We start from the raw sequence: 24,803 nt of genomic DNA on the forward strand, positions 1-24,803 counted from the left end.
CCTAATCTTCTATGATTCTATGATATGACAATCTGCATAGAGGCCTTTTTTGTTGTTTTAACACTTTTCCTCCCTGTTTGCTATGTGCCCATAGATAAAAGAGTAATACTTTGCTTTGAAGAGGCTGTCTCCCAGAGTCACTGCATTTTCATACTGATCACAGGGTCCTGAAAGGAAGTCTCTGATCAAAGCCAAAGGCAGTTGGGTCTGCTAAGAAAAAATGTTTGAGTAAACAGGAGGGTTATGACCCAGTAACTCAAGTCTAAAATCACAAATATCACTTGGAAGGGGTGCTCTCAAAGAAACTGAGGGGTCCAAGGAACAGCTTCCCCTAAAGTGTGACAGTCCCCTTTTCACAAGAGGTGAGCAAATATGGTCAAGAATCAGGACTGTAACTTCCAGGGTTGATTGGGAGGGAGAAAGTTCACCTTGGTATCCGTGAGGTAACCATATTATAAAAATCCAGTAACCCCTCCCATGCTCTACACTGCCCTCCCTTATTGCTCTTTTGGTTTCCTCCCACTACCATCTTCATCCCTTTTCTTACTCTGCCTTGTACATCTGGCATGCCCTCCCAATTGCCATACACCAAGCATCCTTTGTTCCACAAAGCTTCGCCAAACCTACAGATTTCACATTACATGCAACCAATAACCCATGTTCATCTTCTATTTCCTCCCTTGTACTGTGTTGCTACCTCACCTGTACTCATCATTTGAAATGCTTCACCTTCTCTTGTGATAATAAATAGCATTTGCACATGTAGTGCGTCTCACCTGCAGCCCTTAAAACACTTCATGAAGTTGGGCAAGCGTTGTCATCCCCATCTTACAACTCGGGCACAGAGCAATTTTGTGGGTTAGCCAAGGTTCTGCAAGGAGTCAAATTAGAACCCAGTTCTCCTGAATCCCAGCCCTGTGTTCAGTCCACAGCTTCACAGTAATTCCTTTGCCACAGTTAAGTAGAGTGACGTGGGAGTGTGGGTGTTCTTGGGGGCAGGGAAGTGAGGGAGCCCCTCCTGTACCAGCCAGTTAGAAGAGGGAACTATGAGGGTCTGGGGAAGTGCTGCTAACTCAAGGCAGGGATAGAAGGGGGAGTTTCCCTCAGCTTTTAGTAGAGGGGGGAGGAGCTGCATGTTCCCTAGCTTATGCTTGCTTTTCCCCATGCTCTTTTGTGTTGTACTGTATCCACAGTGATCTTAGATCATTAGCCCTCTGAAAAATGCTGTGCACACCTATGGAGATTTGAAAATCGCAGATTGTAAGAATGAACGTCAGTAGATATAAAAATAAACATATGCTTTCCTGCCCTCATCCGTGCAACTTTGGGGCTGGGCCGTCAGGGAGAGAACATCTGAACCTATTTAAGTACTATTTTTTTCAAAATCCCACACTTCACATTCTGTGCTATCAGCCCCTCCTGTGTGCAGGTTTTTTATGACAAATGAAAAAAGCTCACAAGAGGACTTGACTGAACTGTACATTCCAATTTCTCATAATGCTTAGCAACCAGTGAAGGCCAAGCAGCCTTTAAGTGCATGCCAAGTGTGTGTGTACATAAGTATGTCTATTACTGTGCCTTTATCCTGTTTTTTCCTGATTTTTTTGAAAAGCATTCCATGTTCCTAATTAATATGCATGAAAAGCTGCTGAAAACTCATTGTGTCTTACTAGACAGCCAAAAGTCAGACATGTGACGAGATGATCAAAGCTAATGCGATAATCTGAGGTCTAAAGCTACAGGTGTTGAGTATCCTGTTTGTTTTTCCCAAGAGATACTGTTCCATTTTTTGTTAGTAATTGGTTTATGGGAAGGATTTGTGCTTGATAACTAAGGCAGGGCTACATTTAAAATGCTGCAGTTCCATGTATGAGAGCCCCAGTGTTTGATATTTGGGTTCACGTACATCTCTAACACAATAATGCAACACAGACACTTCTGCTGAGCCCGTGTGATGAATGCTCTGGGGCCAAATTTTGCTCTCAGTTCTACCAGTGTAAATCCCCAGTAACTCTGAAATCAGTGAATTTACTCTAGGTTTACACTGGTGCAGCTCAGCAGAGCTCAGCCCTCAGTGTTTTAATATCCAGCTGAATTGCCATTATTATTTTTTTTTACACTAATCATCCCAATACAGGTAATGTCTACACTGCATCTGTGAGCCTGTTTCCCAGTGTGGGTAGACAGATGTGGGCTAGCTCTGCTCAAGTTAATGCAGTAAAACGAGCAGGGTAGCACAGGCATTAATTTGGGGTAGCTGTCTGAGTACAAACTCGTTCAGACCCCCTCAGGCAGCTAGCCCCAGCTACTGCCCATGTTGCTCCCCCCCCGGCTACACTTTAGTGTGCTAGCTCGAGCAGAGCTAGTGCATGTCAACAATGTAGATACGCCTCTAGTAGTGCCATTTAGTCACTATTCAGAACAAAAATTAGAACCGGTTTCATAACCATACTACCGCTAAGATACAGCTGTTGCTTTCTTTTTAATACACTTGTCAGTATCTATTTCCATGGCTTAAAAATAGCAAATGTAAAAGTGCACAATTGCTGTGCGAGTGAACTGCCTCTCTGAGTGCAATAACCTTTCTGCTTCTGTAAAGCAATGATCCTAAACTGCATCTGCTAAATGGTTAAATAGAGACACCACAACAGACAACAGTTTATTTATCCTGATTTGAACTCTCCTAACATCTGATGGCAGGAGAATAGGGAATTGGTGGGTTCCAGCTTTCTCATGGAAACTGATGTTTAATCACCTGCACAAATCTAATGTTATTACTGAAGAGAAAGGGACCATTTCCTCTCAAAAGGGCAAACAGTAATATCACCACGCATCTCACCAGCAGACCCGGGAAAGCTTTTCATACCACATCAGCAGGTCTGTCAGTAGATTTCAGTTAAACAAACAAACAAAGGATACTTAATGCAAACCAGGAAAACATGTTAATTAGGCATTTGGCATGGCTGAGGTTGAATGGCAGTGAGGACCATTTTCCAATGTATGACCTCTGGGTACTATTTTCAGTACAGCATTTGAAGTGATTACTGACAGCAGCCCAGCACTAATCAGTGACTCGTGCCTCTGATTAAACTAACTCTTCCTGGTTCATGACAAGTGTCAGGAACAGAAATGGCACAGAGCTACCCAGACAGAGGGGGCTGAGCAGAGTAGTAGATCACACAACTGCCTACTATTCCATATTCCTTGTTTTAAAAAAGGACACACGATGATAAAAGTGAATTCAACAGCATTGTAAAACTCTACCTTTTTTTGTTTTAGATGCTTCTGATACCTTTTGTCTCAGCCCATTTCAACATTTTTTTTTCTACATTAAGAGAGCCTCATTTATAATCAAACAAATAGTATCACTTGACAGGCATCATTCAGCATAAATGTCAATAAGTATTTAAGATGATCTTGTAGAAGCTCTTTGGGTTTATACAATTATTTAAAGTGTCTCTGTCTGCAAGAGCTAATTAGAACACATCTTCTTAGCTCAAAGTGACTTTTCAGTCAAAAAAATAATTATAAAAACTATAATGTGGGTTTCCACATTTATTCTCTGTGACTTCTGAATTATGACCAGATACTGCAAACCCAACTTGAACAAAACTCCCGCATTGATTCTGTTTATAAACTAAAAGATGATTTTTCCATATGCCAGTAGAGAAATCGAGTTTATGAAAACCAAGTTGTGCTTGTTCTGGTTTTTGCATCATCACCAGCAATAAAGATTCAGCAACTGGAGCTCAGATGACAGTTCTGCTGATGAAGAGTGAGGCACAATAAAATCCCACTTATTTTCCTGTAGCTGTATTAGCTCTGTGATGCTAACAGATGCAAAAACCATCTTTTTGTCAGTAAATTCGGATGTGACTCTGAATTTACACTTGGAGAGATTACTTTTGAACATAGTGTTTTATTTTTTAAACAATAAACACTTTTTAATCAATAATATGCCTTTAATATCAACTTCAGGCCCATTTGCATCCCAGAACTAGGGTTTCACCATAGTGGAGCATGGTGAAACAAGAATGAGGTATAAAAATGATAGAATCATAGAAATGTAAGTCTGGAAGGACCGCAAAAAGGCATCAAGTCCAGCCCCTTTGTGCTGAGGCAGGACCAAATAAACCTAGACCATCCCTGGCAGATGTTTGTCCAACCTGTTCTTAAAAATGGCCAATGATGGGGATTCCACAACCTCCCTTGAAAGCATTTCTAGAGCTTAACTACCTTTACAGTTAGATAGTTTTTCCTAATATTTAACCTAAATCTCCCTTGCTTAAGAATAAGCCTCTTGCTTCTCCTGCTATCTTCAGTGAACATGGACAACAATTGATCACAGTCTTCTTTATAATAGCACATAACATATTTGAAGACTGTTATCAGGTGTGTTCCCCTCCCACCCACTCCCTGTTTTCTTTTATCAACACTAAACTCGCCCAGTTTTTTTAACCTTTCCTCATAGGTCAAGGTTTCTAAATCTTCTATAATTTTTGTTGCTCTCCTCTGGACTCTCTTCAGTTTGTCCACATGTGATGGGATGTCCATGCCACACTGTCATGTAAGGGGTTCATAGGGTCCTAGGGAGGCTGTGTGTGGAAGTGACAAAGGAGAGCGGCTGTGAGGAGCAGTCAGTCTGGGCCCAGCAGGTCCATATAAGAAAAATGCAGAATCAGTAGCCGCCTGGAGCTCAAGGCTGGAAGACTAGCCGCCTGGAGCTCTAGTAGGCTGCAACCCTGTAGCACCCTGGACAGAGCAGTGCAGACAGGGACCCAGGGAGTACAGAAGGAGCTCCTCATGGGCTGGTGGGACGGAGTAGGGTGTTTTGGCTGCAGGGAAGTGGCCCAGGGAGATGCAGCAGTAGTCAAGGCAAAGGAACGCAGCAAGTGACTGCAGTTCAGAGGGTCCTTGGGCTGGGACCCAGAGTAGCGGGTGGGCCTGCCCCCCCACCACTGGAAAGTGGCTGGACTAAACCCCTGCCAGGGGGGAGCACAGATGGTAACATGGTTGGAGGGCCGTGTCATGAAGAGGATGCCACAGTCCCCAGAGTGACATGGGTCAGAGAACAGATGTGGCAGTGGGTGAGGCACCATCGGGAGAGGGCGTACCGATCTGCAGAGCTAATCCCCAAGATGGTCAGCAAGAGGCAGTACTGTGATGAGTCCATTACATAGCATCTTTCCTAAAGTGTGATGCCCAGAACTGATCACAGTACTCCAGTTGAGGCCTTGCTAGTGCTGAGTAGAACAGGACAATTACCTCCCATATCTTACATATGACACTTCTGTTAATATACCCCAGAATATTAGCCTTTTTTGCAACTGCATCATATTGTTGACTCATATTCAATTTGGAATCCACTACAACCCCCAGGTCCTATTCAGCAGTACATGAGAACATAAGAATGGCAATACTAGGTCAGATCAAAGGTTCACCCAGCCCAGTATCCTGTCTTTCTACAGTGGCCACTGCCAGGTGTTTCAGAGGGAATGAACAGAGGAGGTAATGGTCATGTGATCCATCCTCTGTCACCCATTCCCAGCTTCTGGCAGACAGAGGCTAGGGACACCATCCGTGCCCATCCTAATAGCCACTGATGGGCCTATCCTCCAGGAACTTATCTAGTTCCTTTTTGAACCCTAGTCTGGGCCTTCACAACATCCTTTAGCAAAGAGTTCCACAGGTTGACTGTGTGAAGAAATACTTCTTTTTGTTTGTTTTACCATTGCTGCCTGTTAATTTCATTGGGTGACCCCTAGCTCTTGTGCTATAAGGAGTAAATATCCCCCCCTTAGTCATCTCTTTTTCAAGCTAAAGATTCCCAGTCTTATTAATCTCGCCTCATAAGGAAGCCGTTCCATACCCCTAATCATTTTTGTTGCCCTTTTCTGAACTTTTTCCAATTCCAATATATCTTTTTTGAGATGGGGCGTCCACATCTGCACGCAGTATTCAAGATGTGAGCATACCATGGATTTATATAGAGACAATATGATATTTTCTGTCTTATTATCTATCCCTTTCCTAATGATCCCCAACATTGTTTTTTTGACCGTCACTGCACATTGAGTGAATGTTCTCAGAGAACTATCCACAGTGCCTCCAAGATCTCTTTCTTGAGTGGTAACAGCTAATTTAGACCCCATCATTTTATATGTATAGATGGGATTACGTTTTCTCGTGTGCATTACTTTGCATTTATCAACACTGAATTTCATCTGCCATTTTGTTGCCCAGTTACCAGTTTTGTGAGATCCCTTTGTAACTCTTTGCAGTCTGCTTTGGACTTGACTATCTTGAGTAGTTTTGTATCATCCGCAAATTTTGCCACCTCACTGTTTACCCCTTTTTCCAGATCATTTATGAATATGTTGAAAAGTACTGGTACCAGTACAGACCCCTGGGGACAAAACTATTTACCTCTCTCCATTCTGAAAGCTGATCATTTATGCCTACTCTTTGTTTCCTATCTTTTAACCAGTTACCAATTTAGGAGAGGACCTTCCCTCTTATCCCATGACAGCTTACTTTGCACAAGAGTCTTTAGTTAGAGATCTTGTAAAAGGCTTTCTGAAAATCTAAGTACACTATATCCACTGGATCAGCCTTGTCCACATGTTTATTGACCTCCGCAAAGAATTCTAGTAGATTTTTACAAAAACCATGTTGACTCTTCCCCAACAAATCATGTTCATCTATGTGTCTGATAATTCTGTTCTTTACTATGGTTTGAACCAGTTTGCTTGGTACTGAAGGTAGACTTATTGGCCTGTAATTGCCAGGATTGCCTCAGGAGCCTTTTTAAAATTGGTGTCACATAAGCTATCCTCCAGTCATCTGGTACAGAAGCTGACTTAAGTGATAGGTTACATACCACAGTTAGTAGTTCTGCAATTTCACATTTGAGTTCCTTCAGAACTCTTGGGTGAATATCATTTGGTCCTGATGCCTTATTAGTGTTTAATTTATCAATTTGTTCCAGAACCTCCTCTAATGACACTTCAATCTGGGACAGTTTCTCAGATTTGTCACCTAAAAAGAATGGATCAGGTTTGGGAATCTACTTCACATCCTCATACTTGAAGACTGGTGCAAAAAATTCATTTAGTTTCTCCCCAATGGCCTTATCATCCTTGGGAGCTGCTTTAGCATCTCAATCATCCACTGGTTGTTTAGCAGGCTTCCTGCTTCTGATGTACTTAAAAATTTTTTTGCTATTACTTTTTGAGTGTTTGTCTAGCTGTTCTTCAAATTATTTTGTGGCCTCCCTAATTATATTTTTACACTCCACTTACCAGAGTTTATGCTCCTTTCTATTTTCTTCACTAGGATTTAACTTCTACTTTTTAAAGGATGCCTTTTTGCCCCTCTCTCTCTGCTTCTTTTACTTTGCTGTTTAGCCAGAATTACTCCCCAGCAAATTATTCCCCATCTTGTAGTTGTGCATTTGATTTTTCCTTCCTAAGTGAAGTCCTGTGCACTCTCTTTACTGAATTTCATCTTGTTGATTTCAGACCAATCCTCCAATTTGATTGTTTTCAATTCTAATCCTATCTTCAAAAGACCTTGCAACCCCTCCCAGCTTGATGTCATCCACGCATTTTATTTGCACACTTTTCACTCCATTATCCAAGTTATTAATGAAAATATTGAAATGCATTGATTCCAGGGAGTCTGTGCTAAACTAAACAGTGTCTTTATTCACACGCTGTGAAGAGCTTGATGGAAAAGTCATACGGAATTTTATAGGAATGACTCCAATAGGGTTCTATAGAAATTACTCCGAAAACCTATTGAATTTAATAGATAGGGGTAACCTTTCTATAGAATTTTTGAACCATCCTATAGAATTCTCTATGAGGGGGATATAATTCTCTATTAAATTCTACAGGCTGGTTCAAAAAATCCTGTTGAAAGGCTGTCATTTTCTGAAGGACTTTTCCATAAGAGGAGGCTTTAAAGAACTCTTAGCGGAAACTTCAGGTTTCTTGCTGAGTTGACTGACACTTGCTGAATTTCTTGGGTTCCAAGAGTTCCATTTAATGGAATGGTGACCCAGCACTGGGGGTTTAAAACTTCAGATTATATACTAAGAAGAAAGTGCCATGAGATTTCAGGAAAGGAGAGTCACTTTCACAAGCAGCTTCTTGGAATTCAGGATAGCACAGAAATAGTTGCACAAAAGCTTGTAATTTTATTGTTGTTTCCTCTTAGGTTTGGTAAGAGGAGAGGAAGGAAGATACGCCACCTAAAAGGAGAGCCTGGGATGATGAAATTGGAGGTGTTGCAACTACCTGTTTGCAAAGTGAATGTAATTTGATTATAATTTTGGTCTCTGCTATATACTTTCACTTAATGAAGGAGGGTCATATAATGAGCTGATTATGGGCAGTGTTCTGACTAAGTGTGTTTTAGGTATATTGTTTTTTGGAAGGGATGAGTTCAGGGTCCTATTTTTAACATGGGTCTAGACCAGAGGTGGGCAAACTAAGGCCCGTGGGCCATATCTGGCCCGCAGGACCCTCCTGCCTGGCCCCTGAGCTGGGAGGCTAGCCCCTGGACCCTACCCTACAGTTCCCCCTCCCCCGCAGTCTCATCTCGCTCCGCTGCTGGCGCAATGCTCTGGGTGGTGGGGCTGTGAGCTCCTGGGGCAGCGCAGCTGCAGAACCCGGCCTGACCCGGTGCTCTGTGCTGCACGGTGGCGTGGCTGGCTCCAGCTGGGTGAGATAGCTGCCTGTCCTGGCACTCTGGGTGGCACGGCTGTAGCGCTGCCAGTCACCGGTGTTCCAGGCAGCATGGTAAGGGGGCAGGGAGCGGGGAGGCTGAATAGAAGGCAGGGAGTTCGGGGTGGTGGTCAGCAGGCAAGAGTGTGGATAGAGGTCGGGGTGGTCAAAGGGTGGGGAACAGTGGGGTTGAATGGGGGCAGGGATCCCGGGGGGGCAGTCAGGGTGAGAAGCAGGAGGGTTGGATAGGTGACGGGGCCGGGCCAGGCCTGGCTGTTTGGGGAGGCACAGCCTCTACTAACCGGCCCTCCAAACAATTTTGGAAACCTGATGTGGCCCTCAGGCCAAAAAGTTTGCCCGCCCCTGGTCTAGACAATGAGACTCCATGAACAAGCTTGTTCACTGGGATCATCACCACTAGACCTTGTCTACAGCAAGAATTTTAGGGAGTTCTCCCACCATTGGTCTAGCAACTGTAGGAGCATTGATGTAGACTGGTTACCATTATGGATAAGAATGTGCAGCGTTAGGCAACATATTGGCAAAATGGCCAGCAGCTGTTCTCCAATACCACTGCCACCGCTGCTAGCATCACCTGAGCTGCACTGATGCTAGCCTAATAGCAGGAGTTTGCCAAATTTCTAAGTGCAGATATAGCCTAGTGTATTGGAGGTGCAGATGGACGCCCTGATTGTTGGAGCCCTGGGCGCCTAGGACCCCTGCAATGAGCGTGTGCAGTTGACCTGTGGGATCAGTCGATGCTACGCACGGCTCATGCAGATCCTCATGGTCTCAGACACCATCCGATGGTCCAGGGACATCTACATTGAACACATCACTGGCCACTGACAGTACCAGGAGGCGTGAGCTGGAGTGACATCGTTCGACTACAAGAAAGGGACCAAGAGACTTTCTCCATTGGATCATTTGAACGGGAACTATAAACTCCCTGAACATTGAATCTCACCAAATGAGGGTCAATCCATCCTCATCATCATATCTACTCATTATACTCCACACCTGAACATAGCCATTATATGAACTTCATACCCTCAAATCTCAATGTCTGTGCTTTGCCCCGCCCCATCAACCTTTTACTCCCAATCAGGGATATTGCAGATTATGTATTACTTATGCCACCCGATCTTAAACCGAACTTTGCACCTCTTGATAATCTGTACATTATTCCCTGATAACCAGAAACTTCTATGCTTAAACTCTGTACCATTCACTTTTTAAAAACATCTTAATAAAATTTTTAAATTCCTCTGTGTTCCTCCCTGATATTTTCTCCTGCTGCCACATTTTAGTATTTGTTTATTTACTTAGGGTGGAACTGACTTCCAGTGGAACTTGTGCTCCTAAATTGTTTAAGAACTTGTGAAGGCCCCATTTTTTATTTTACTCTGTCTTTTGTACGACCCAATCCTTTTTGTTCTTTTCCTCCCAACTGACTTCAATGGCTGCTCAGCACTTTTGAAAATTAAGATTTAGTAGACTAACTTTAGGCATCCATTTTTTTTGAAAGCCTGGACTTTTGAACCCTTTAATTGCCAGGCTATAGGCAATTAAGTTAGACTATATCAGTGTCTGTCTGTTCTTAATTCACGGATGTTCACATTTCTGAAAGTTTACAATCCAGGCTATTTCATCAAGTTTTTCATTAGCACTTTAGTCTCACCTGTTATCCACTGGAAAAATGACTATAATCTTGGGTACAAGAAAGTAGATGGTTGTTTGGGGAATAAGTACCTTCTCTCATACTGCATGCAAAATGTTCTCGAGAGCATGTAGCCATCTAACCTTTGGAAGGTCATTCCCATGAAATGGTGACGTTCAAAACTTAAATGGGATTGTTTCAACTGAAGCCATAATGGGAACCCTATTCAAATCTCTTGACTAACTCAGCTGCCCTCCTCCAATGCAACTCACAGCTTGCAGCTTTTGAAATTTTGACTCAAATTCTATGGGACCAGGCTGCACTCCATAGATTAAAATCAGATGTAGGGATTTCCTAAACAAATCATGCTGTTATGTGCAACTTGCTGAAAATCAAGTTTAAATAGCTCTGAGCCATGGTTCACTTTCAACATTTATGTGCCACTTTAACACTGTCAAGCATTTGACAGTTCTCGTCTCGGTCTTTAACTCATGCTGTTGTACCGTTTTCCATTTCCACACAAACATGTGAGCTAAGCATTAGCCTTATCTCTGAACTTCCTGGCCTAGTGGGTTTGTGGGTGCCACACCTTTAATGCACCAACCACAAAGACATGGATAGCATGTGTTTGTATGGGTGTGTGTTCACAACAGGCTGTGAAACTGTGCACTGAATTGTTAAAGGGCTGAAGTTCTATATGCTAAGTGACTGTTTTAATCACTCCAAATTTGTTTTAGGACTTTAATAATTTGATTTGACACTAGAGCCCTTATATTTTTTACTGAGCTGTACACCGACACAAGGAACTACAAATATTAGATAAAGCCAATAAGAAGGAAAGGCAATGTTGGTTCAAATTCTGAAAGGCACTTGTTTTGGCAGCCTGAAATGTTGTCTGAGCACATCTAATAAGTTGCTTCACTAGCCCATATGTACCCTGCTTTCTTCTCAGAAGGCTGGCAAAATGCTACTAACTTTGGTGGCCTGATTTTCTCATTACTATTATGATGATCCTTCCAAAAATGTCGATCATGAAATTCAGTTAGGCTGGCATGAAGGCAGAGTTAGGAAAACAACATCAAAGATCTTTAATTAGGAAAGAGGGAGACAACAGTGCAGAAACAATTTCTGACTGAATTATTTAAAAAAAAATATACCATCATCATCAAAGAATCAATCACTTCTACTTAAAATACAGAGCTTAATGCACTGATACAAATAATACTCCAGCTGTCACAGGATGGGTTTTGAAAATCTAAAAACCATCTTGAGCTGGGAGTGGGGTGGGAGGAGATAAGGGTGAGCAGACCTGTCTAACTATCTTATTGTGGATCCTTGAACTAAAAACCAGAGCAGACTCCTTTTTAGTTCTGTAAAAGCAGCAAAGAGTCCTGTGGCACCTTATAGACTAACAGACATTTTCGAGCATGAGCTTTCGTGGGTGAATACCCACTTCGTCAGATGCATGTCAAATATCCGACGAAGTAGGTATTCACCCATGAAAGCTCATGCTCCAAAACGTCTGTTAGTCTATAAGGTGCCGCAGGACTCTTTGCTGCTTTTACAGATCCAAACTAACACGGCTACCCCTCTGATACTTTTTAGTTCTGTTACCTTTACATCTATTAACCGCAATCAGCAATGATTGCTGTAACAAACAGATTAATGAAGAGTTGGTTTAACAAAAAAAAAATTAAAAAATGAAAACATTATATATCACATACTTAAAAAATCCATTCTTGTTCTGAATGATAACAAGGTCTATACAAGTTTTTTGGCTAAATGTGCTGAAATCTGGGCCTGTGGCTAAAAAAACTCGGTTAAGAAATATATATTCTGCAAGAAAACACTGTTGCCTTGGTGATGAACTATTGGGCATTCTTCCTTCTTGTCACTACAGCTCAGTGTGCCATAAGCATTCTCCTTCTATAAGCACATGAGATAAGCTGAAGGGATAGGTAGGGCTTGTGATGAGCTATAACCACTTTCAAGTACAACTGTCCATAATGTCCCAGAAGTATGACAACAGAACAGGCCCATGGTTCATACATTTGACTGAGGTTGGTCTTCAGTAAAGAATATTCAGTAATATGTCCTTGTTGTTTGAATACTTATTTCCCCACTTCCTGAAAGTTGTTTTTGTGAAAATATAGGGTCATAGAGAATTACCCACAATGAATGCAAATAATTTTGAAACGTGTCTTTTTTTTAAGTGTATACACCATAGTTTGATAATACATGCATCAATCTGATGCACTCTGCGGTGTGGAAGGAGCAGAAACATGCAACCCCTATGAGTGCGGCAAGGAGTTTTTATGGGGAATGGGGGAGAGGAAGCCACATGTGAAGACAGGAGGCAGTCTAAGTAGGAATGAGGTTCATTCCCAAGTGGTGTGCAAAGTCTGCCAAAGCCCCTGTGGTGCTTGAAAGTTTCACCTCAGTCCCTGCAGGGCTTACAATATCTTTTAAGGACTCCAGCCACTTAGCAATATTGAAACATTATTTTATAAACTAAGGGAATTCCCATGCAAAGATCTTTGTTCATTTGGAATAAACTTACTCTCTTTAACCAAAAAGTCCTCAACAGAATATTGTCATTTTCTCAAAAGATACAAACTGCTTGAAAATTCCAAGATAGTGTTCTACTTGACAAAGTCCCCCTCTCAGTCCATTCAAAAGTATTCAACTGCATGGTTTTGGTCACCCAAAGAACATAAGGCCCAGAAGTGCCACTTTGAGAAAAGCTTCACACCAGTTCATTAAGAGCAAGTTCTTTGTTTTTGTGGTCACTAAAGAGATGAACCTGTAATGTTGTATGAATTAATAAGCTTGTCTCAATGTGGCACTAAGGGGCAGAGTTAAGGTCATATATGTTACATCAGTTGTACATTTTTATACTTTTTGAATGATTTATTTTTACATGTGGAATTTTAACTTGGATTTTCCAGGTTTTCAAAGATTTGTGCATTAGAGAAAACTATAATCTCTTAAGGAATATTTTTGGCTAAGGAAGAGATTATTTTACCTTAACTAGAATTGAATGAAGTTATTGTTTTTTTGTGAATAATCATATAAAGTTGTCTTTTAAACTTATAGTAATCATAGGAAGGATCTTTCCTAGTTTTTTCCCTACCACAAACATATATTAAATGAATATTGAGTGTTATTTGCACTCTAATTTCAGGTTAACCTCACCCCAATCATGAAACATATCTAAATTGCTTCTCTCTTCAAAGAAGGACTTTCACAAGGAAGCAAACTCATATACATTTTTAAAACATATTGGGAACAATGTAATTACAATTCTGCAAGGAGCTCTTCAATAGATGGCAATGCTGAGAGAATGGTTGCATGACCCAATAAGCAAATCAGCTCTGGGCAGGGAAAGGACCTCTGAGATTTCATGTATATAGTTTTGGACTGTCTAAAATGAATCTCTTGTTTAAATATTATCAAAAATAGTTGTTTTTTGCCTTTTCATACTCTGGAAGAATAAAAAGGATTTTGTATTAGCTCTGTGGAAACTATTGAAAAGTAGGTCAGCTACCCTAAGTGCAACCAGACAGGCTATTCAGCAGTGAGAGAGGGAGATAAGCATGAGTGAGTACAGGCTAGTGTGGAGTAGCTGTCTAAAAGACTTGGTAATAACTGTAATTAAGTTCTAAGTTTAGATATATTAATAATTGCTAATAATTGGAAGTACATGGGGCTGCGAGCTTGCTAAGTTTGTACATGAATGGGAGATAAGGAAAATCTAGGTCATATGGAGGGTATGGTCTGGCTTCTAGTGTACTCATACGCCATGATGGTGTTAGGCAGCATTGTGATGTTTGAGGTGCTGTATTTCTAAGAGATATAAACTCAAAATCCCAAACACTTATAGTCACTAAAAACCAAATAGCATATTTTCAAGAGCATGTGTGTTAATTTAATGCTCTGCCCAAATTCTTATTGCTTAGGTACTAGGATGATGAAGGCCATATAAGAATTTATGTAAATGATCTTCTGTACTTTTAAGTGGAATAAATATTCTTTGATTCCTGTCTGTGTGCTTTTAAAAAGTTGCTGTATTTCACACCAGAAGTGGTTGGATTTCATTGATGGGCAAAGTGTTTCAAAGCGGTCATTTGTAAAACTCTCTAGGGTGCTTTGAGATGAAAAGTGGCACATGAGTGCAAGAATAAGGAAATTAATTATAAGATCTTCTTTCAGGACATACACTTGTATGTGTAGTTTGGACCCGTCAGTTGTATCACATAGAATTTTCTAAGTATATTAGGAACAAAAGGAATCCTAACAATGGTATTGATCCATCATAAGAATAGCCATACTGGGTCAAACCAAAGGCCCATCTACCCCAGTATCCTGTCTTCTGACAGTGGCTAATGCCAGGTGCTTCAGAGGGAAGAAACAGAACAGGTAATCATCAAGTGAACCATCCCCCATCACCCATTCCCAGCGTCTGGCAACAGAGGAGGACACTATCCCTGCCCATCTTGCCTAATAGCCATTGATAGACCTATCTTTCAGGAACTTACCAAATTCCTGTTACAGTCTGAGCCTCCACAACATCCTCTGGCAAAGAGTTCCACAGGTTGACTGTGTGTTATGTGAAGAAATACTTCCTTTTGTTTTTTTTAAATCTGCTGCCTATTAATTTCATTTGGTGACTCCTAATTTTTGTATTATGAGAAGGAGTAAATAACACTTCCTTATTTACTTTCTCCACACCAGTCATGATTTTACAGACCTCTATCATATCCGCTCTTAGTCATCTCTTTTCCAAGATAAGAAGTCCCAGTCCTATTAATCTCTCCTAATACGGAAGCTGGTCCATAACCCTAATCATTTTTGTTGCCCTTTTCTGTATCTTTTCCAATTCTAATACATCTTTTTTGAGATCTGCACACAGTATTCAAGATGTGGGCATACCATGGATTTATATAGAGACAATATGATATTTTCTGTCTTATTATCTATTCCTTTTCTAATGATTCCCAACATTCTGTTAGCTTTTTTGACCGCCACTGCACTTTGAGCAGATGTTCTCAGAGAACTATCTACAATGACTCCAAGAGCTCTTTCTTGAATGGAAACAGCCAATTTAGACCTCATCATTTTTATGTATAGTTGGGATTATCTTTTCCAGTGTGCATTACTTTGCATTTATCAACACTGAATTTCATCTGCCATTTTCTTGTCCAGTCACCCAGTTTTATGAGATCCCTTTGTAACTCTTTGCAATCTGCTTTGGACTTAACTATCTTGAGTAGTTTTGTACCATCTACAGATTTTGCCACCTCACTGTTTACCCCTTTTTCCAGATCATTTACGAATATGTTGAATAGCACTGGTCCCAGTACAGATCCCTGGGGGACACCACTATTTACCTCTCTCCAGTCTGAAAACTGACCATTTATTCCTACCTCTTGTTTCCTCTCTTTTAACCTGTTAATGATCCATGAGAGGAACTTCCATCTTATACCATGACAGCTTACTTTGCTTAATAGCCTTTGGTGAGGGACCTTGTTAAAGGCTTTCTGAAAATCTGCCAATGGAAATGATAGAACTGTCAACAATAATTCAGAAGAGGCAGAAGTATTCAATAAATATTTCTGTTTTGTGTTTGGGAAAAAGCAGATAATATATTCTTATTGCATAATGATGACACACTTTCCATTTCATTTCAACAATAGCTAAGGAGGATGTGAAACAGTGGTTACTAAAGGCAGACATTTTGAAATCTGCACATCTGGATAATTTACATCCAAGAAGCTGGCCAAGGAGCTCTCTGAAACACTGAGGACTGAAAGAAAGCTAATGTTGTACTAATATTTAAAAACTGTAAATAGGATGACCCAGGCAATTATTGAATCTGGGCAAAATAATGGAATGGCTGACAAATACTTGATTAATAAAGAATTTAGAGGAGGGTAATATAATTAAAATCAATCAACATGCATTTATGGAAATGGATCTTGTTAAACCAACTTGATATCTTTTTTTAAAAATGAGATTACAAGTTTGGCTGATAAAGGAAATAGTGTTTATATAATAGACTTAGACTCGTGCAAGGCGTTTGACTTTGTTCCACACAGTATCTTGATTAAAAAACTAGAATGATACAGAAACACATTAAATAGATTAAGAACTAGCTGATTGGTCACAAAATGTAATTGTAAATGGGAAATAATCATCATAAGCAAGTTTTGTTTCTGGTGGGGTCCCTTAGACATTGGTTCTTGCACCTACATATTTAAATTGTTATCAGTGACTTGGAAGTAAACATTACTGATACAGTTTGCAGATGATATAAAGACTGATGGAGTGGCACATAATAAAGAGGACAGGTCACTGATTTAGAGCAAGCAAACAATATTCATTTCAATACAGCCAAAGTTAAGGTTAAAGAACAAAGAATGCAGGGCATACTTACAGGACGGGGAACTATATCCTGGGAAGCAGTGACTCTGGAAAAGACTTGGGGATCCTCATGGATAATGAGGTCAACATGAGCTCCCAGTCAGATGCTATGGCCAAAAGTATGCAATTTTTGGATGTTTAAACAGGACTATCAAATAGAAGTAGAGAGGTTATATTACCTCAGTATTTGGAATCAGTGTGACTCTTACTGGAATACTGTGTCCAGTTCCGGAGTCCACACTTCAAGAAGTGGGTATTCACCCGCGAAAGCTCATGCTCCAATACATCTGTTAGACTATAAGGTGCCACAGGACTCTGTCACTTGTTGATAAATTAGAGTAGGGCCAAAGAAGAGCCACGAGAATGATTCAAGGATTGGCAAATATAGCTTATAGTGATAGACTCCAGGAGCTCAATCTATTTAGCCTACCAAAGAGAAGGTTGAGAGGTAACTTGATCCTCTATATAGGGAACAAGAATTTGATAATAGAGGATTCTTCAAAGCTAGACAGACAAAGCAATAGCAAGATCCACAATCTCCGGAAGCTGAAGCTAGACAAATTCAGACTGAAAATAAGATGCAAGTCTTTCACAGTGAGGGTGATTAACCACTGGAATAATTTACCAGTGGTTGTGGGTGATTCTCTATCACTGGAAATCTTTAAAAAAAAAAGGGGGGGGGGATGTTTTTCTACAAGTTCTGCTCTAGTTCAATCACGGTTATTGGTCTTGAAACAGCAATTAATTCAGGGAAGTCCTATAGCCTGTATTAGGCAGGAGGCCATGCCAGATGGTCACAGTGATCCCTTTCAACCTTAAAAGTCCCTAAATCCGCATGTTGGTCGATTCATTTGTCTCTTCAGGCTGAGCTTTAGCTGTCAGATCATGTGCTGCGGGTCACCTCTCTCCGCTATGATAGACATTCCTTACCACGCCACAGAAAAAGTATTACTAACATTTCACAGCTTAAGAAGGGGGAAATTTTGGACATATTTTTGCTATAATTATGAAGCTACAGATATTTTCTGTATCCCATTACTGCAGGGGAACATAGAATTACTGGAAACAAATGTATGCTGATACAGGTCCTTTGCAGCATTAAGCAGTATAGGAGATTGGAAACGTGGAACTTAAACTTCCTCCTAATCCTTTTCTCTAAAATATGGTGGGTTTTGCAGTGGGTCCAGCCTCCAAAATCTGTAGGTATCTGTGGATCTTAGTAGACATGGGAGGAGCAGTGTTACTCATGCTGGCCCTGTTTCCATTCTGGCCTCCTTTAACCTCTGGTAACACTAATCTCTTGAGTCTCTCTTTTCCATGCAAGTGGAGGTGGCTCAGGAAATGCTCTGAGACTCAGAAGATGGCTCCTCACTGGCTGGCATGGCCCACTCTATAGGAGTGTACTGGGCCCCTCACTGAGGCCATGAATGGCATTAACAAGTGCTTTGGAAAATAAAAGCAACATACTGTGTTTCACTCAAAAAAAAGGAAATAGGACAGAGGGAAAAACACAGAGAGGGGCCTCATCTAGATGGGCCTTTAACCCCCCCAACTATGGGAACCTGTTCCTAATACGATCTAGCCACCAATGTGGCTGAGGATCAGATCATGTTACAACTATCCAGTGATATGCTGGGAAGACTTTTGGGGGCTCTTCTGGGCCTCTAGTTAAGTCTTCCACTAAACTAAAGGGAAGGTTAGTTAGGATGATTCCTCTGGCTCCCAGTAACCAGCCTTTCACTGGCTACTGAGAAGTCATTCCTGCCAGAGATGATTTAGCCATGGTGTCCACAAGGATTGCATGAATGCTGTGTGATTGTCTTTGGACTGGATTACATTATATCAAATGCAGGTATTTAAAAAAAAAAAGTTCACTTTACCCCCCACATTTCAATTAGGAACATGGGACAAAAATTTCCCAAGCATTTAACTGGCTATGGAGCCTAAATTCCATTGTCTTCAAATGGATCTTAAGCACCTTTGAAAACTGTACCCAGAGGAATCCTGTTGAATCAGACCAGTGATGTAGCCTGACACTGACACTACCAGCTGCTTCAGAGGAATTACAAGAAACCCTACAGTAGGTAATGATGGGATAGGCTGCCCCCAGGGGAAACCTTCCTCCAGAACCCCAATAGTTAGAGGTTCATTTAAGCCCTGAAGCAGGAGGATTTATATTCCTTCAAACTGCACAAACTGAACTTTGCGTTATATTATCGTATACTCAGTATAGTTTTCAGGTACAAAGCATAAACATTTCCAGCTAAGGGTAAGTTGGTTTCTCAGGTGGCATTGCCTCCCTCCTGGGCTATGATTAGTAGAAAATACTTGTGTATAAATGAAGACACAGGAGTAAATGCTCTGACCTCTCAGCCTGCCTCTGCAAATGCACTGCACGTCTGGCATAGGGATACGTCACAGTGTAAGGGTGGGAGGATATTTGTGGGAAACCTATTCAGATATTGGCAGCACATCACGGAAGCTGGGATTTTAAAGTGTATTCTCCTCTCCAGTCTAGTCTTTACTCAGGCTACAATAACTTGGTTTGGCCCCATCCCAAGTGACCAGCCAAACTGTTTAAACTGAGTTTGCTGAAACTATGTTGCAGCTCAGTTTAAAAGTTACCAATCTTTGAGACCAATCCTGCAAACCCTCTGTGCGTTGAACTTAGGGTGACCAGATGTCCCGATTTTATAGGGACAGTCCTGATTGTTGGGTCTTTTTCTTATATAGGTTTCTATTACCCCCCACCCCCTGTCCCGATTTTTCACATTTGGTGTCTGGTCACCCTAGTTGAAATCCAATGGAAGACAACAGGAGTTGATCCCGCAAGCCCTCCCTGCACACAAGTCCTTTGTGTCTAAGCCAGTGGGGAGTGGTGGGAGAAGAGAGAGAGACTGTGGATCTGATTCTCATTGGCCTCCACCTGGTATAATCCTTTACAGCAATGGAGAATGAGTGCGAAGTGGACATAAAACATTTCCATTCTCATTCAGTAGCCTTTTGCACTGGTGCCAGTGACAGCACTAGCCTTATGGCCATGATGAATCAGGCCCAGTGTCAATCACTGAACACAGGCCCCTTTGTATTAGCTTACTTTGCCAAGTGTAACTTTTTAGATCAAAGGATGCTCTTTTGTAAGTAGCTCCGCTTTTGCTTTCCCTTTTGAGCTAACACCCTCGCTGTGTAACCTGTCTGCCTAGTTAATATGAATCTCACTCACTATCTTGCCCCCAGAAAGCTTTTGTTCCCATTATTTTACTGAGAGAAAGCAAGTCTTTTTCAACGCTATCACTGTGAGCCCTAGTGGCTGTCCTGAGCCAGTGGAGAACTTCAACTTTTACCAAAGAAACAGAATACAAGCTAAGTACAAACCTGTCTTCAGTCTGTGTATTAAAAAGATCTGCTTAATAAAAGGTTCTTTACCTTCACAGAAGATATCATCTGCTTCTCCAAAAATAGTCACATCTTCCTCTAGGTGCTGCATCGTGGCCACAGCTCAGCCAGAGGTAGCTGCTACAGAGCTGAATGCTTGAATTAGTTTTTCTAGGCTACAAGAGAGCTATTTCCTTTCAGCAGTTTCCTAAACATTTTGGTGGTGGCAGCTTCCGTATTTGCACTTACAAAAACGGCCTTATTCATATGAATAAGGGTTCTTGTTTTTAGCCATAGCTTTTGAGACTGGGTTTGAGGAGAGGTGTTTCTTTTTGCTGAGAGAGAAGAAACCTAGAGCGGAGATGCAGACAGAACAGACTCAGATCAGAATGCAGACTGCATTCATAGCCTGATTGCAGTGAATACTGTTCTAAAGCAACATTGTCCAGCATGCATGTAATTTAAAAGATGAGTGTGGGGGTGTATTTGCATATGAATGTGAATGTTTGTTGGTGGCAATGAGAGACTCAGGGAGTAATTTGCATTCATCTTTCTATAGAAAAGTTCAACTTCACTCCAGGGACAATTCAACTAGAGGATACCACCAGGCTTTGAGTGTCATGTGTTCAGTGGACACTTTTAAAATTAGCATATTAAGACTGATAACAGTTTTTCCTTACATTTGAAAATTAGTACCTGCTGAATAGATATAGTTAACACTAAACTCAGCTATAGTCACCGTCTCATTAACAAGAATGCATCGGTGGCTGTACTGTGGGGACATACTGTCCTCATAGTTAAGCTCCCCTGAGTCACCACTTGTGGTGCATCACCATCCTAAGATACTAACCAACTTAATGCTCTGAGCAGGGGTACAAAATTAGAACACCAATAAAGCCGAAAGTCAAATCTCATTTAGAGTTGAATATCAGAAATATTTCAATGTAAAACCCAACCCTGATGATCTCTCTGATTTTTATATCTGCCACGTCACTTCTCTCATATTGGAATTATTGAAGCTAGTAGATTTACTCCTGGAGTTTGTGAGAATCCTATGCCTGACTGACTGACTATCCTCTTGCCTTGTAAGTTTCTGCCTGATAGAAGAAAACTCCTGCTTAAGTGTATACACTTGAATAGTCTTACTGACTTCAGTGGGACTACTCACATGAGTACAATTATTCATGTCTTAGGGTATGGCTACACTGGCACTTTACAGCGCTGCAACTTTCGCGCTCAGGGGTGTGAAAAAACACCCCCCTGAGCGCTGCAAGATACAGCACTGTAAAGCCTCAGTGTAATCAGTGCCGCAGCGCTGGGAGCACGGCTCCCAGTGCTGCAAGCTACACCCGTAGAGGATGTGGTTTACGTGCAGCGCTGGGAGAACTCTCTCCCAGCGCTGGCGCTCCGACCACACTCACAGCGCTTTGAAATTTCAAGTGTAGCCATACCCTTCAGTTTTCAGGACTGGAAACTTAGAGAAGTAATCTCCCACTTTTATTTATTTATTTATTTTTGCTATTAGGACTTATTATTCTTTCAAGGACAGTGATGCCAATTGACTTTCATCTTGCTAGGATAGTGGCTGTACCATTCTGCCATACCCTTTAATGACAAAAACGTTAAACAGCAATTCATTCACTTCACCATCCAGTAGGTGAGTTATGAGCAAATATGAGTGCAGGAGTGATTATTATTGCCTGTTTTAAAGCACATTGTTGCTTTTACGCATGGTAGAAGTGGCATGTTATTGCGCTCTTTGTTTTGTCTTGTGATTGTGCTTTTATATTTCTGTGAAAATAAATTCTTCAGTGTACCATGCATGCACTGCAGGTTTTATGTGACTTTTCAATGGTTTCAGTTGCACAAGTTATGCCAGTACATTTCAGACAAAAATAAAGCTTGAAAAAAAAAAAAAACTTTATAAATTTTGCTCATAGTGATTGTAAAAACATGAAACAGAGCTCTTTGCTCACATCTGCCCAAAATGGCAGCAACCCTTGGGCACCCAGAATGGAAGTTAGCACAGCAATGTAGCATAATAATAAATTGTACTGACAGAAGATACATACTTATTTTCTAAGAACCTCTTGGCAGGATCTACCTCCTATGTTGGAGGCTGGGAATCAGGTTGGCTTCCTCTACAGCCACCCTCTAGGTCCTGGGTTTTGATAAGACCCTTCACGGTCCTCCTCATCTTCTAGTGACTCTTGCTCACCATCAGGGGCTCAAGTCTCCATAAGGGTATTAGGTAAAAAATCCCATCCAGCTCTTCATAAAATGGACAGGTCATTGCTGGTTGCTCTGAATATTTTTCTTAGCTGTCTGTTCTTTATATTGCATTGATAGGCACCCCAGTTATGATCCGTTCTGGCCATCTACTTTGAGATCTCCTTGAACAGTATTTTTTTATTGCAGTGGTTGACCACAAGAGCTGCCTGCATTGTCACATCTCCCACATGGTGAGGAGACCAAAGATCTCACCGTGGGTCCAAGAGGCTGCTCGATGCCATGTTGTGAGAAATCTGGAGTAGTAATATTGCAACGCTGATACACTGGAATCCAGCAGCAAATGGGCCAATCTTGGCCCTGTGCCAGTTTTTAAATGGGGGAGGGGACATCTGGTCAACTTGACCCCAAAGCAGGGGAGGGCACACAGGTCACTCATGGATGCCCACAAAGCATTGTGGGGTAACCATTGGAGGACTACCAAAGTAATGAGCAGCAGCAGTGTGTCCACATGAACCGCAATCTGCACTAACTCAATTTGCATCAAATTTAGTACACATTGAAAAGAAGACTCAAATTCACAGCAAGTAGGAATTTTAGGATTTGTTTCTCCAGCATTTTCAATCTTCACTAACTCAAATAAGTCTGGACTAAACGCCCTGTGCAGACAGGCCCTGATGTTATAATTTCTTCAGGGCAGGGACTGTCTTTTATTATGTATTTCTACAATATCTAGCACAATGGGGCTTGATCTCTGATCTCAGTTGGCACCTCTAGGTACCACTGTAATACAAATAATACACAGAAGAAGGAAGGAGGCAACATTGTGGGATGACAAGTAGAAGAGCAACGGAGGGTGGGATTGGGAGGAACAAGAAAATACATCAGCACAATATCAGCAGCAGAGAGATGTGAGAATAGGAAAAGTGACATGAAGTGGAGCTGCAGAGGGAAGTAATTAGTTCTGGGGAAAGAGAAGCTACCGCCAAGAGAAAGGATTAGCAGGAGAAAATCCACAGCACTTCTAAATGCTGCCTCCAGAAGAACAGATTATGTTCAGGAAGTAGTAGGAGTGATAAGAGGATCAAATCAGCTGAGCTACCATGATTAGTGGAAGGAGAGAAAAAAACAAAGGGTGAAGAAGTGAAGGAGAAACAGAAATGGTGAGAGCAGAAGGGAATGGTGCACATTTATTTTTATAAATTAAAATGCTTCCTGGATTGCATCTATTTGTTTAAAAACAGAAGTTCTGTGGCAGGACTCCCAGAGCCACATCTGGATTTGAGAATTAAAATCCACCAGCTAAGGCAACTCTTGCCTTATCATTTCGCTTTAACACTAGGGGTATGTCTACACTGCAGCTGGGAATGTGCCTCCTAGCCCGGGTAGACAGATTAGTGCTAGCTTAGCTGGAGCTGGCACACTAAAAAGAGCAGTGTAGATGTTGCGGAATGGGAGGTGACTTGGACTAGCCACCCAGCTTCAGACCCAGGGAGTCCAGCACAGGCTTGGACTCAGGCAGCTAGCTCCAGCCACTGCCTGAGCTGCAACTTCCATACTACTAGCTTTAGAAAGCTCACTCAAGTGCTGCCATCAGGCATCTGGGTCGCCAGGCTGGGAGATTCGGTCCCAGTTGCAGTGTAGACATACCCCTGGGGGCCCCACTGAATTTAATGAGGCCAGGACTTCAACCTATAAGGACTAATGTAGGGCAAAAAAGTCTTGCACTTTTATACTCAGGTTTCTGTGTTTGATTAAAAAAAACCAACGCAAGATTAGTGATGTCATACATGGGAACACAGAATAATTCAAAATACATAGCTCCCCTAACAGGAAATAACAGGGAAAAATACCCTATAAAAAGATGCTAACTTCTGTGCACTGCCCTGTCTATGTGTCTCATTTGTAAATTCAGCATAGAAAGTTTTAGCCATTTAACAAAGTTTCTGAAACACTAAGGAACAAGGAAAACTGTCCTGGTTATTGTAACCCTTTCCTTTTGTACCTCATTTCCCCTAGGATTTAAAGTTATTTCCTTGTGCACAGTTTTCAATCACCCCATCCGGATGCCTGTTACGTTGACAGCCCTTTTTCTTTTATTTTCTGGAATTAAAAGGCATCAAAAGCTGTTTTCTTTCCAGAAAATAACTGTCACTCGAATGAGCACTAACTAGCCTGGTGATGAATGATAATGACTCAACTCCCACTTCAAACACACAAAGAAAAGTCTTTTTGATTTGTTCTCATTTGCCACACTGTCTTCTCCTAAATGACAGGATCACGTAAAACATCATCACTGGCTTGTGAAGTTTCTCGCAGAAACCTGTCTCAAAAGGAAAATCAGACCTCTTTATTGAAGATGAAATGCTTTAATGTGTGAAAATGAT

The 24,803-nt window shown here is 41.4% G+C and overlaps 1 protein-coding gene across 1 annotated transcript in view; it reads right to left on the reverse strand.

Moving 5' to 3' along the window:
• Positions 1-20,367, reverse strand: part of RIPOR2 (RHO family interacting cell polarization regulator 2) — a 98,754-nt gene extending 78,387 nt beyond the window's left edge. The window contains exon 1 of the mRNA XM_075062872.1: positions 20,239-20,367. The gene's annotated coding sequence lies outside the window, so the exon portion shown is untranslated. The remainder of the gene's footprint in view (positions 1-20,238) is intronic.
• Between the last annotated feature and the right edge of the window lie 4,436 nt (positions 20,368-24,803).

The sequence above is a fragment of the Chelonoidis abingdonii genome, chromosome 2 (assembly GCF_003597395.2).
Source record: "Chelonoidis abingdonii isolate Lonesome George chromosome 2, CheloAbing_2.0, whole genome shotgun sequence".
NCBI lineage: Eukaryota > Metazoa > Chordata > Testudines > Testudinidae > Chelonoidis > Chelonoidis abingdonii.